The sequence below is a fragment of the Lynx rufus genome, unplaced genomic scaffold (genome assembly GCF_022079265.1).
Source record: "Lynx rufus isolate CCGP_SWC_20201006 ecotype Redwood Valley unplaced genomic scaffold, mLynRuf1.p SCAF_5, whole genome shotgun sequence".
NCBI lineage: Eukaryota > Metazoa > Chordata > Mammalia > Carnivora > Felidae > Lynx > Lynx rufus.
In genome coordinates this window covers 115064095-115077020 of record NW_025814867.1, presented here as the reverse complement: position 1 = coordinate 115077020, position 12926 = coordinate 115064095, and the positions used below count along the sequence as shown (strand labels likewise).

Sequence of the window (12926 nt, the reverse complement as noted above, 5' to 3'; positions counted from 1 at the left end):
CACTTTCTTTCAAAATAATTGCCCTATAAGTCTTTTAAGCTGGATCCAAATGTAACTATAGTTTCCTTTGAACGACTCAGATTGAAAATTTACCCTGGGTCTCAACAACTGCTTTTTTTTTTTTTTTTTTTTTTTTTTTAAGGTAAAGGTATGTGAGGAGATACTTTAAGTCAGAGACCCATCCAACAGCCCCAACACCACAATGCTTACTGGTTGGGCCTACCCTTGAATTTTTTTCCCTAATATTATGGGCCTTATTTCAGAGTTTTAACCTTCTAAGAAAAACACATTCACATCCTGATATCACATTCCTGACGCTAAGCAATAGAGAGTATTTTTTAAGAATCACTATGAAATTACATTTAGCGCTGGTTTCCAAATAACAGTATAAGAATTTCTATGTGCAAATCAAGTAGAGGCTTTAAAAGTAAACTTTCTCCTATCTTCATGATAGGAGGTAGTGTTGTAACTCAGAGCAAGATATCTGCCAAAGTTAGGCTTGGGATACTCCCAGGGAAACTGAGAGATAGGAGCACTTTTTCCTTGATTACATTTCAAAGAGATGGCTCCCAGGTCCTTGAGAGAGACAGGTCTGGGTTCTAAAACTGGCAAGAAGCTTTTTTTTTTTTTTTTTTTTTTTAAGATTTCCATCTCAAAGAGGCAATGAAAGGATCCACAATTCCAAGTTTTCTGAAGTGTATGGTCTAAGAAAAGGCAGTTCAGGGGCTTAGAGGGAAGAAGAAACCTCTCTAATATTTAGTCAAGCTGAGGGGAACATTTAATCTATCTTGGTTGGAATTCTCACTTTCTTCATATTTCTGCTCAAATGTCACTTCGCCTATCTCACTTTCCCTGGCTGCTGTCTACAAAATAACCCTTTCCCAGCTCCCAGCATTCTCTTGTCCCTGTTGCCCTGCCACGTTTTCTCCCTGGGAAGTATCACCACCCCAAACATTACGTATTCACTTTGTGTCAGCTGTCTATTGCCACAGAATACAGGGTAGCCAATAGAAAACCTCAGAAGCATATAATAAAGGGGGTTTAGAGAGCCATTATTTATTAGCCTCCTTACTAATCGCTGGTAATAAAGTGATAAATAAGATAGATACTGTCTGTGTCTTCAAAGAACTTACCTGTTTGTGTGAAGAATGTTTTCTGAAGCCCTTTTATATGTTAAAAACATAAACATATCTTAAAAACATCCTTTTTTGACTTGTTTCCACACCCCAAAGAGAACTTGAATGATGACACAGTTGGTGGATAAATTGTTACTTTCCCTCCCTTGTCCTTTGAAATGACTATTTAGATTTTGATACTTTGTTGATAATTAGCCTGGATATTTGTAAATACTCCCCCCTCCCCCCATTTCAGCCTCTCCTTTATCTCAGAAAAATTTCTTTAAGCTTATTTTTCCTTCTGTTACAATTTATCATTTTGTTTTGTTGTTTTCTTTTTTTCCTGTATCCAAGAATAATTAACATACAGTGTTATATTAGTTTCAAGTGTATAATAAAATGATTCAACAATTCTATACATTTCTCAGTCCTCATCAAGATAATGCACTTTCTAAAAAATTACTTACTTAATTAATTAATTTATTTATTTTGAAAGAGAGAGAACAAGCATGCACATATACATGCAGGAATGGGAGGAGCAGAGAGAGAGAGAGAGAGAGAGAGAGAGAATCCCAAGCAGATTCCACGCTCAGCATGGACTCCACGCTCAGACTCGGGCTTCATCCTACAGCCATGAGATCATGACCTGAGCTGAAATCAAGAGCTGGATGCTTAACCAACTGAGCCACCCAGGCGCCCTTCACATCTTCTTTATCCATTCATCTGTGGATGGACACTTAGGCTGTTTCCAAATCTTGGCTATTGTAAATGCTGCAATAAACGGAGAAGTGCTATATCTTCTCGCATTGGTATTTTTATTTTCTTTGGGTAAATACCTAGGAGTGGAATTACTGAGTCATATGGCAATTCTATTTCTAGAAAACTATGGAACACTTCATGAATGTGCATGTTATCCTTGTGCAGGGGCCATGCTAATGTCCTCTGTATTCTTCCAATTTTAGTATATGTGCTGCTGAAGCAAGCACTGTTGTTTTCTTTCTTTTTTTCAATTGTTTACTCCTCAAACTGGTTGAGCTGCATCACTTCCCTTAGGTAGAGGTCACATGTTCTCTTAACTTTCATCTTTAGTCTCCCTTTTTGCCACACTCTGGGAGGATTTTGCTTACCATCACTGATTTAATTCTCAATAGTAGTAATTCTCCTTATTACTGCATCCATTTTTTTTTAATCTGTCAGTCCATTACAAGAGTTTATTTTGTCCTTTGCACTACTTTTTTACAATTTTGGATTATTTTATTTTCAGTGTAAACTGTCCTTCCCCACCCCCTGCCAAGGCACTGTATAATAACATCCTGATGAATCTTTGTACTAGCAGGTTCTCTTTTCATTATTTTTATAAAATAAATTCTATAAAAAAATTCAGCAGATGTTCATAGCTTCTGCTAGTAGTAGTGGTATTACTATTTTCTATTGGTTAATTACATTTTGGATTAACCAAATGTTTTATCATTTTCATTATCATTATCATTATCTTTTCATTATCATTATCATTATCAGCTTTATCATTTTCAAAGAGAATTTTTTTAAACTCTAATTTACTCTTTGGTTGCTCATTAGACTTTTATGATTACAGATTGTTTTGTCATTGCCCAACTATCAGTAACTTCTCGTTTCACAGTAATAGAGTTAAATCCAAATCCCCTCCAAAGAAATCTACAATATGGCTACACCTCTATTTACAAATTTGCTGCCTTCTCCTACTCTGCACGGAACCTCCGGGCTAACTATAGAGCCATTAACTGTCACCTAAGGTCATACCAAAAAGTTATCCCCCTGCTAGTTTTTACAGATTTTTTTTACCCAGACCTGAAATGTACCACCCGTCTCTACCTCCCAACTTTTAAAATCCACAAGCATGTATCTCAAAGATATATCCTTCAAACAGCTTTTTCTGATTCTTCCACTTGAGTATCTTTGTGCTTCTCTTAAGACTTCTTATCTTGCGTCATATATTATGGTTGTCTGTGACATCTATTAGCATTACTACGATTGTAAGATTTTCTTATGGAGAAGGTTACTTTTAGACCCTATACATCTTCAGGGAAAAAAAGAACAGTAGAATATACAACATGCTGATTTTTCAATACATATTTGTGGCATGTAATGGAACGGTTTTTTTGGTCTTCAAAATATTTCAGTAACTGTGCAAGGCTTACTAAGTAAAGATAAATCCTTAATATAGTATTAACTGATCTCCCCCTCTTGTTTCCAGAGTTCAACCATGATTTACCTTTTTTTCTTAATTTGCCCGTTACTCATACTCCAGACAAATTATGAGAAACTTGCTGATTCTAGAACAGCAGGCGCTCATAGCTGCTGCTAGGAGTAGGGGTATTAACACATTTTCCCATTTTCATGTATTTACTCACGTGTTCTTGTCTTAGAACATCTTTACAGTGGACAAAATAATTCCATTATTTAGTGACGAGATTAAATCCCCTTTTCTTCACTTATGGTTTCATTTTTTACCTCCTTCTTGAGTAATTCTCCCTTTTCAACTTCCTCTGGTTTTTCATTCACAATGTATATCACGTTTGGGTTTGTATTACTATCAATTCAGTCTGTTTAATTTCCACTCTCATATAAGCATTACAAGTAATAGAACTGAGTTTTTTTTCACTTTTGTAGCCCTCTCAGAATACAATTCATGGTTTTGCATATATGAAAGATACCAAATAATTATATTTTGAGTTTATTTTGAGTAGAGAAGAAATATATGAATAAATGGCAAAACAATGCTCTTCCAAAAAAAAAAAATTCTGTATGTGAAAATTAATTGAAATACGGGTGCCTAGGTGGCTCAGTCGTTTAAGTGTCCGATTTCGACTGAGGTGATGATCTCGCGGTTCGTGAGTTTGAGCCGTGTTGGGCTCTGTTGACAGTGCGGAGCCAGGAGCCTGCTTCCGATTTCTGTGTCTCCCTCTCTGTGTCCCTACCCCGTTAGTGCTCGCTCTCTCTCTCTCTCTCTCTGTCTCAAAAATAAACAAAAAAATAAAATAAATTGAAATATAATAATTAAAAGAATTACCTACAATTTAAAATAGTCTAATGGATGTAATATGATTTGCATAAAAGATGATATTTCTATCCACCCACATACTCTTCTTTTGTCCTTTGGAAGAGTTTGTAGCATGTTGCACCTGGTTAAATTTTGTTTTATAACTGCAAAGCTCTACATCAATGTATATGAAAAGCTCTAGTTCTTGTACTAGCTATAACCAATAGATTCTTCTGTTGTCAGTGCAAGATTTTAATGCTACCAGTTTCTCGTGGCATGGGTACGGAGTAATAGTTAAGGACATACATGCCTTTTATTAATCATCCACAGGATGAATCTTGCTAGATTAAAACACTATTCTTTTTTTCCATTACTAGTCTACACTATTTTTAACCTTTTTATCTTTTAGTACCCAAACAATTGGAAGACAAAAACTTTCTTCCATGAAAGAACATAAGTTCTAATTATAGCCAAACAAGTGTGGTCTTCAAAAGGATAAATTTTTCCTTATTCCAGTCATCAAAAACACCATACAACTCTACAGGGGATTTGGATTATATGTATGTGCGTGTGTGCGTGTGTATAACACATATATATGTGTTTGTGAATATATATTTATATATGAATTGTGAATATATATATTCATATATATCATGGCATCTGACCATGGCCAAGACATAATAGAGTCATAATTCCCAATGATTTAATTTGTCTATTTTGATGTTGCTGATTAACCATACAAACTGCTATTTGAAGTACACTGGTTGTGCATTTTATATTTTTGTCATTGCTATTGATCCCCAAAGTAAACTCTTCCTATATAATAGTCCTATTCATCTTTGCATTTTCAGAACATGAGTAATATGTAGTTTATAGTGTTGGAGACAGTTTTATGGGGAGTTTTATAATATATGTGAAAATCTTCACATATGCTATAGGTCATCCAGAGGAATTCTATCAAGAAACCTACATCATAAAGGCACCAACAGATGATAAGTCAAAGGAAGAAAAAATTGGGCTCAAACCCACTCAATGTTTGCAGCAAATCTTCCCACTTTTGAGTACATTTATTCTCACCAATAGAGAAACCTCAAGAGTAGTAAATAAGGAGTGACTGACTTCAGAAAACAGTAGAATACTACAATTAATTATTCTCCAATATATTAGAGTTCACTTTTTTGGAATTTGCAAGAGTATTTTTGTAAAGAAAAATTCAGATTTATGTAAATTTGCCAAGTCAAGCTTCCATTACAATATATTTAACATTCCATGGAAAACAAAATCCTGAAAAGTTAAAAGGTAGAAAACCTTTTGTTGTTAACAAAATAAAGTGTGAATAATTAATGAGAGGAAAAGAATAAATTGGAGAGAAGGTCATGATCACTGCAAACAGGAGGATTTGCTCATGAGTCACACAGGGCAGAGGGCATCTGAGCTGGCTACTGATGTCCTTCTAAAACAAACAATAATTAAAAACAAAAAACTGAGACTTGAAAAATAAATCATATTCTCCAGAACACACAAACTTGTAGTTTAACAACCAAAATAATGTAAAATATAAAAAGACTACAAAAAATAACATCACATAAGCATTACTTCCATTTTTAAGCACATTAGTACATTTGAAAACCAATTTTAATTTTGTTGTTCCTACTTTGAGACAATTTCTGAATATACAAAGGGGTGACCATAAAGTTAATGAATATGTGAATGTAACTTTACTTGGAATCAACTGATTTCAGAAACAAAATTATGAAAATAATTTTAATATTTTCTAGCAGAAATATCCTTAATTTGTAATAGAGGTTTATTTCACACACTTAATTTGGAGAGATGCTTCCAGTTGTTAGTACTTTGGGCCTCTGAAGTTTGAAAAAGAGCTTGATTGTTGGTTTTTTAATGCAGGAATATATCTAAACTTAGTTGTTCTTTCAACAAAGTGCAAAATCTTTTTTTCACCACTGGAGAGCATCTATCATACAAGAGCCACAGAACAGCCAAGTAGACAGAATGATTCAACTACTTTACATCAACCATCTGTCATTGACCACTCCAGGCTGGTACATGGGTTCATGAATGCAATTTTGGGGACAAAACTGGAGGATATGCATAGCCCTAATGGACTGGTCACCAAGTCTTCTCTAATTGAACTGCTATGTAACGTCACACGGGCCAACAAGAGACTAACAGCAAACCGCACACTCAGATTCTCAAAGAGCTCAAATGCCATTTGGTAATGAGTTAATTGTATTGGATCCTTTCTACACTGAAGGGGCAGTGATTCATTTTGACTGATATTAATGCATTCTAGGTATGGATTTGACTTTCCTTCCCCCATTTCTGACAATACAATCATCTAAGATCTTACGGAGTACTTCATCTACTGACAGGGCATGTTGCATAGCACAACTATAGAGCAAGGAAACATTGTACATACATGAGTATGGGATCTACTTTTACCACAGCCCATATCTTTAAGAAGCTGACAGTCTGAGAGAGCAATAAAAGAGCCTTTGAAGTCACTGCTGTGGTGCCAGCTTGGAGATGATTCTTGGAGAGGATCTGTTGCCATCACCAATGGCAACTTTATGGTGCTGTGTCCTCAAAAGGTAGAATACAAGGTCTGGTAACTGAGGGATTAAAGTGGAAGAGGTCCTGCTTGCCATTATTCCTTGTGATGCACTGTCGGCTGGGGGGAGGGGATGGTGGTGGTGCCTCTTGTCCTTGCATTCTGAACTGAGAAGATTTAAAGATTCTGTTTCCAAGAGGGAAATCTCTCCATCGGTGGACAGAACAAGAATTAAACTTTACACGATGGCTGCCACCCAATTAATCGGACTCTGTGCCAAAGGACCAGCAGGCAAGGAAAGGAGACATCACCCTGGCAGATGATTGACTGATCATCAGGAGGAAGTGCAGCTGCTGCCACCCAGCAGGGCAGGGAGGAATATCCTTGGCATCAAGGCAGTGGTGTGCCAGTGGAGGCTCTACAACCTGTTCATCAGAACCTGCTCTACACCTCTCTTCCCAATTCCTGTTTAGTTACACAATATTGCTAGCTTGAAACCAGCTGTGGTTGGAATATTTCACTACAGCAATCGGAAAATGCTGTAAAGCAGGGCTTTCATTTTCTTTCTTTCCAGAGAGTTAGTTGTTAAACTTCTGCCAGGACATCGTTCATCCAGGTGAGCTCCGGAGTCATCTCCTGGTACTCCCTTAACAAATTTTTAGATTTTTTTTAATGTGTAATTTTAAGAAAGAGACAGAGCGTGAGTAGGGGAGGGGCAGAGAGAGAGGGAGACACAGAATCTGAAGCAGGTTCCGGGCTCTGAGCAGTCAGCAGAGCCAGACGAGGGCTCAATCCCACAAACCACGAGATCATGACCTGAGCCAAAGTCGGACGCCTGACTGAGCCACCCAGGTGCCCCAACTCCCTTAATCAATTTTAATTGAAATTGCTTAGTACAACAGTCACAGCATGAGAAGCGGTTGGTGATCAAGCACCACAAAAATGAGTGTCCAGCTACTCCGCCAGATAAGCCACTTAGATGCCTCTGCTTATCTAGATTAGATCCAGGGGAATTTGGACTTGATACTAGAGGAAAAAGAAAATAATTATTGTAAAACCAGTTACAGCAAACAGGACAGTAGTTTTCCCCACTGACTTTAGTTTTAAGTTTTTCCAGAAAAAGAGACTGACCAAAATGCCTGAAGATGCCTTCTCAAACGTATTGAATTTATTATACTATATAAGTGGATTCAGGAGGTACAAAATGTAGGTTGTAGTGAACATTGTCATGTTCCACCTAAATTACCCTCCAGGACTGAGGCACTCATGTCCCAGCTACTGGGATTATTGGCTACTGAAGGCATACAACTGAGTCCATCCATGAGAATTATTCTTGAGCTAAGATATGTCTTCTCTCCAGGGCCATCTCACATTCAGAGACTATCATCTGATTCCAATAGTTTCACTGAATTTCACCATCAAAGTCATCCTTTTGCCTTAAACGAACAAAAAAAACCAATTATTTTTGGTTAAATGTTCAACCGTGTCTATAAGGATAGAGTATGTGACTAAAAGGAGCTTCTGGATGAGATTGTAAGGCTCTGGTGAATGTGTGTGTGTGTGTGTGTGTGTGTGTGCATGCATGAGCATGATCCCATGTGTGCAACTCAACTGCTTTTTAATAAACAGTTAAATTCATTTAAAAAAATCAGTCTTGTATTTGCTTTCCTTTAATACGTTACCTGATAGTGATAGCGTAGGAGAGAAGGTGTCTCTTCCTCATTTATCTTTAATTATTGAAGCTTACTGATAGTCATAATACTAACATAATTAGTGCAAACACCGTATTAGCTTGGACACTTTGCCACACTTGATTCCTTCCTTGAAAATGCTAACTGAAATCTGAAGCCCAGCAGCAAACAAGTCATAAACTGGGTTAAATCATTACCCTCACGACTGTTGTCATCCACATCTGTGGAAAACGAAGATGCCACGGCCAAGAAAGAAGGTCTTTTGAGGATAAGAAAGAGAGATCGGTTGGCTGCATTATTTCTTATACTATAATTACTGTGAAGATCTTGCAGTTAAGAAATTAATTTAATTGTCCGTATGTAGAAGGTTGGGAGATGGGATATGCTGTCTGTCTTACTTTTATCTCCTAAATGACTCAGAATCAAGATCTATATACTCTCCCTGCTGGATTTTCTACCTTAGTCCCAGATGTCCTACCAAAAGTTGCTCAAAAAGAAACTGCTATATATCTATCATAATAATAATCACATAAAGGCACTGTACAATATAATCCCATAGAGAATTAAAATTTATTATGAAATGAAGCTTATTTTTAAATCAAATCCTTTACTTACCTTGCCAAACATTCTGCTCAGATTGTCATACAAAAACTCATTTTTTGGTTTCACTGTTCAATGGTTTAATCAAAATACTTATTAATATTTAGAGAATGATCATTATGAAACTGGATACTGTTTAACCAAGGACAAACAAACATGTACTAAAGATGGAAAAGAAAAAAAAAAAACAACTCCTGTGTTCTTCAAAACTGCTCTTTAGTTGTTGTCATGGGGAATTCTCCCATAATTCCTAGCATTGTATCTGTTTATATTAGTATTGACTTTACATTTTCTAAATAGTATAAATTAACTGACTATATAGCCATCCCTGTTGGTTGTAAAGGACCCAGGAAGGAAGAGACATTATGTTTCCTTATTTACAGTTAGGGGGAAAAAATTACATGTAAAATAACATACAGGGTAAAACACTATTAATGCATATCACTTACTGCATGGTTATTACTTTGTCCTACTTTTTGTCATGTACATTTTGTATACCATATCAACTTAATCCGAAGAACTAACAATAATTTATATTTAGAATAAAAAGGGCTCATGGAAGGTAAGTAAACTTGGGGGTGCCTGGGTGACTCCGTTGTTTGAGTGACTGACTCCTGATTTTAGCTCAGGTCATGATCTCATGGTTGTGGGATCGAGCCCTGGATTGGGCTCTGTGCTGGTCATGGAGCCTGCTTAAGATTCTCTCCTTCCCTCTCCCTCTTTTCTTCCCCTGAGCACATGCACACATACATTCTCTCTCTCTCTTTCAAAGAAGAGGAAGGAGAAGGAGAAGGAGAAGGAGAAGGAGAAGGAGAAGAAAACGTAAATTTTCCCATCACAAAGTCAAATTTTGAATCAGATTCTACTGATATATGACCATGTTTGAATTTATTTCATCATCTTACTTATTAATTAACAAGAATATATATATTTCTGTAACAGTATAATACATAAGAAACATAAGGGGGATGAACTGAACACCTGCATTGTTTTTAGCATACTCTGTATATTCTCTCTTAGTTATTTAAAAGAATAAGAATCAAGTTTCATTATGAATAGGAATCACTATTTAAATTTTAAAAAAAATATTCATTGAGGACTTACCAATTCCAAGACATTTGGATCTTGGTAAATGAAATACTTATTACTTGGGTGGTGAAATACAAATGAAGTCAAATATAGATATTTATATTAAAATATGTATATAAGTGCAAAAATAAAACACTTGGTATTTTAAAGACTCCATTAAAATAATATATTAATAATATAGTTATTCATAAAGTGAGAGTATCATAAGGGAGTTGAGGCATTGGCAACTAGGGAAGAATTCACTAGAAGCATTGCTCATATAACCTTTGATAAGTGAGAAAAAGCTTGCCATCTAAACAAGCAGGAAGAGAGAACACCAGTATAGAAATAGGAATGATGGTTTTGTAAGAAGGAATTCACTTGGCTCAATTCACTAAAAAAGCTCCTTGTAGTGGGAGCATAATGAATAAAGGGTAGATTGATACACTAAGACAACAAATTGTTTCCCAAAGGTAACCTGTGATTTCTACTAAGAAGTGCATGTCAAATTGGTTCCAACTTTCAACCGGAATAAATGGTAACATGGTGACATTGCAGGCTAGTAGTTCTCATATATCAAAAGTGAAGTCTTCCCTCATCTCTACTACACATTTAAGAATTCAGGTTTTGTTTCCAGCCGGTAAGAATCTAGTAACTGACAGACCCTGGAATCCTCAAGCTGCTACAATTGTAACACAGACTGACTCCTACCCCTGATGTAGGTCATATGACATACAAAATGACCTAAGGCAGGGACCTACAACTTCAGATGGGAAGGGGTTGGGTCATGGTATTACTGACTGCAGAAGGAAGTAGGCTTGCTGCCCCCCAGCCTGCTGACCTGGGGGCCTGATTTGTCACTGAACATAGGTATACGTGCTCTTCTCCCTGTGTGCTGCTTCTTTCCTAGGCCTTAAATACCACCATCACCGCTTCCCTTATGACTGGCCCTAGTTCTCACCTGTTCCATTTCTTCTTTCTGACAATCTTTCATGTAATTCCAGGGAATACAGCAGAGGTCATTTAACTCGATTTTCCTTCCCACTTTTGATTTGAGTCGCTCCATTTAGCATGGTGCTCATTTAGGTCAAAAACTGTGGTCAAGGTTATTCTCATTCCAAACTTATGCCATTTCTGCTATAAATACTCCAAATATATACTTATTTGCTGAGTCTTCTCCTTTTCCTTGTGTTAATCTTACAAATAAAACTGTCAGTTATTTCACCAGCAAAAATGGGTTTATCAATAATAGCAGAGAATTGCAATCCTGCACAAGCAGGAAAACCACAAGCGAGTATGGAGAACAAAAGAGGGGAAAGCTCTTTTGTAGAGGAGAGATGGGAGGAATTGGAAAGACTTTTATAAACAAAAAATCGTTGGAAATAAACTTGGGGTTTGAAGTATAGTTGCTTTTCATTGGCTGAGTTGTGACAATCTCTCATTGGCTAGACTGTTGCCAGGGGAGGAGAACTCTTCTTCCTACTGTTGGGATAGTAAAGAAGTAACTAAAGTAGTATAGACTTGCCCGGGACTTTTCTTCCTGTTGGGTCTGCAATTGACAACCAGTGATATGACATAAGAGCTCCCCCTGCTGGCCTGCTTACTCCATTTTAAATGAGATTTTCTTACTAATTTTGGCACTTGGGATACCTCTCTGTTGTAAATGAATGAAAAAAAGCAAACTCCCAGAAGTGAGACACCTTATATGTCAGACAACTATGCTTGCATTTGAAGATGAAGACTTCACATCAACAGCTTGACTGCATCTGTTGAGCCTGTAGTGATGGCAGAAGGGTCTTCCTTATATGGTCCAGATTACTCCATCCTTGAAGGGCTTTAGAATTCAGAAACCAAGGCATGGTGTCCAGATTACTCTACTCTCCTGCTATGTCACATTCACTTATCAGCTGCATGTACATGGGCATCTTATCTCCCTGAAGTTCTGTTTCTTCTTTGATAAAAAGGTCACAATAATACTTTTTCTTTTCTTGTGAATTGTAAAGATTTTTGTGTTTAAAATTCTTTCAAAATCACCAAGATGAATCACTTACTCTTCAGTCATTGCATCAGTGTTAACTTAGATCAGACCATCGCCAAAAAGTGGAGAGAGGACAGAGCCTCAGGAGGATATTACACTGGGGGAAAGAGAAATGGAGCAAATAGGAGGTAGGAAGAGAGAGTTCATAGTCATGGATATGGAACCATTGAGAAGGAATGTTCAGAGCACACAACTTAAGGCACAGGATTGCTGACTGGAAAGGAGATTTAAAGAAGTTCTGTTGTCCTAATCACATCTTTGGGGCAAGAGATGGAAGATGTATCATGGGAGGCCTCAAGGGACCCCTCCAGCATCTTTGGTGTTTAATATCTTTAAATTTAACATTTGTTGCTTCTTTTATCTTGATAATCTGAATTCACAAAACATTCAGAGGTAACATCTTCTGGAAGCCTGTTTTAAAATTCCCAAATTGTGTTGTGTTCCACTCCTCTAGACTGTTATATCATCTTGACTCCATCATATTTCTAACCATAGTATATTAAAATCATCAACAAATTTGTCAGTTATTTTCACAAAAAGGACTATGCATGTTCTTCTCTGGCCTCTCTAAGTCCAGGAGGGTGCCTGGCTACCTGGCTCATAGTAGGTTGTTTTTAACATAAATGGAACTGAAATTAATTCCTCTAATCTTTTTCATATATTTACAAGCTCAGCCTTTTGTCTTCAAGCTTCCAAATGCTATGGTCTTATTATTCAAATTCTATCTCCAACTTAAGTTACATTTTCAGATTTTTCTATTCATTTTTTTATACATTGATTCCTTTGTTAAAATTAAATATGAAATAAAGGCCAGACTTAAAAATTC

General features: G+C 36.6%; 1 non-coding gene across 1 annotated transcript; it reads right to left on the bottom strand.

Annotated features, from left to right (window-relative positions):
• Positions 1–1994: 1994 nt before the first annotated feature.
• Positions 1995–2101, bottom strand: LOC124527350 (U6 spliceosomal RNA). Its single transcript, XR_006965814.1, has one exon. It is a non-coding gene; the product is annotated as a U6 spliceosomal RNA (small nuclear RNA).
• Between the last annotated feature and the right edge of the window lie 10825 nt (positions 2102–12926).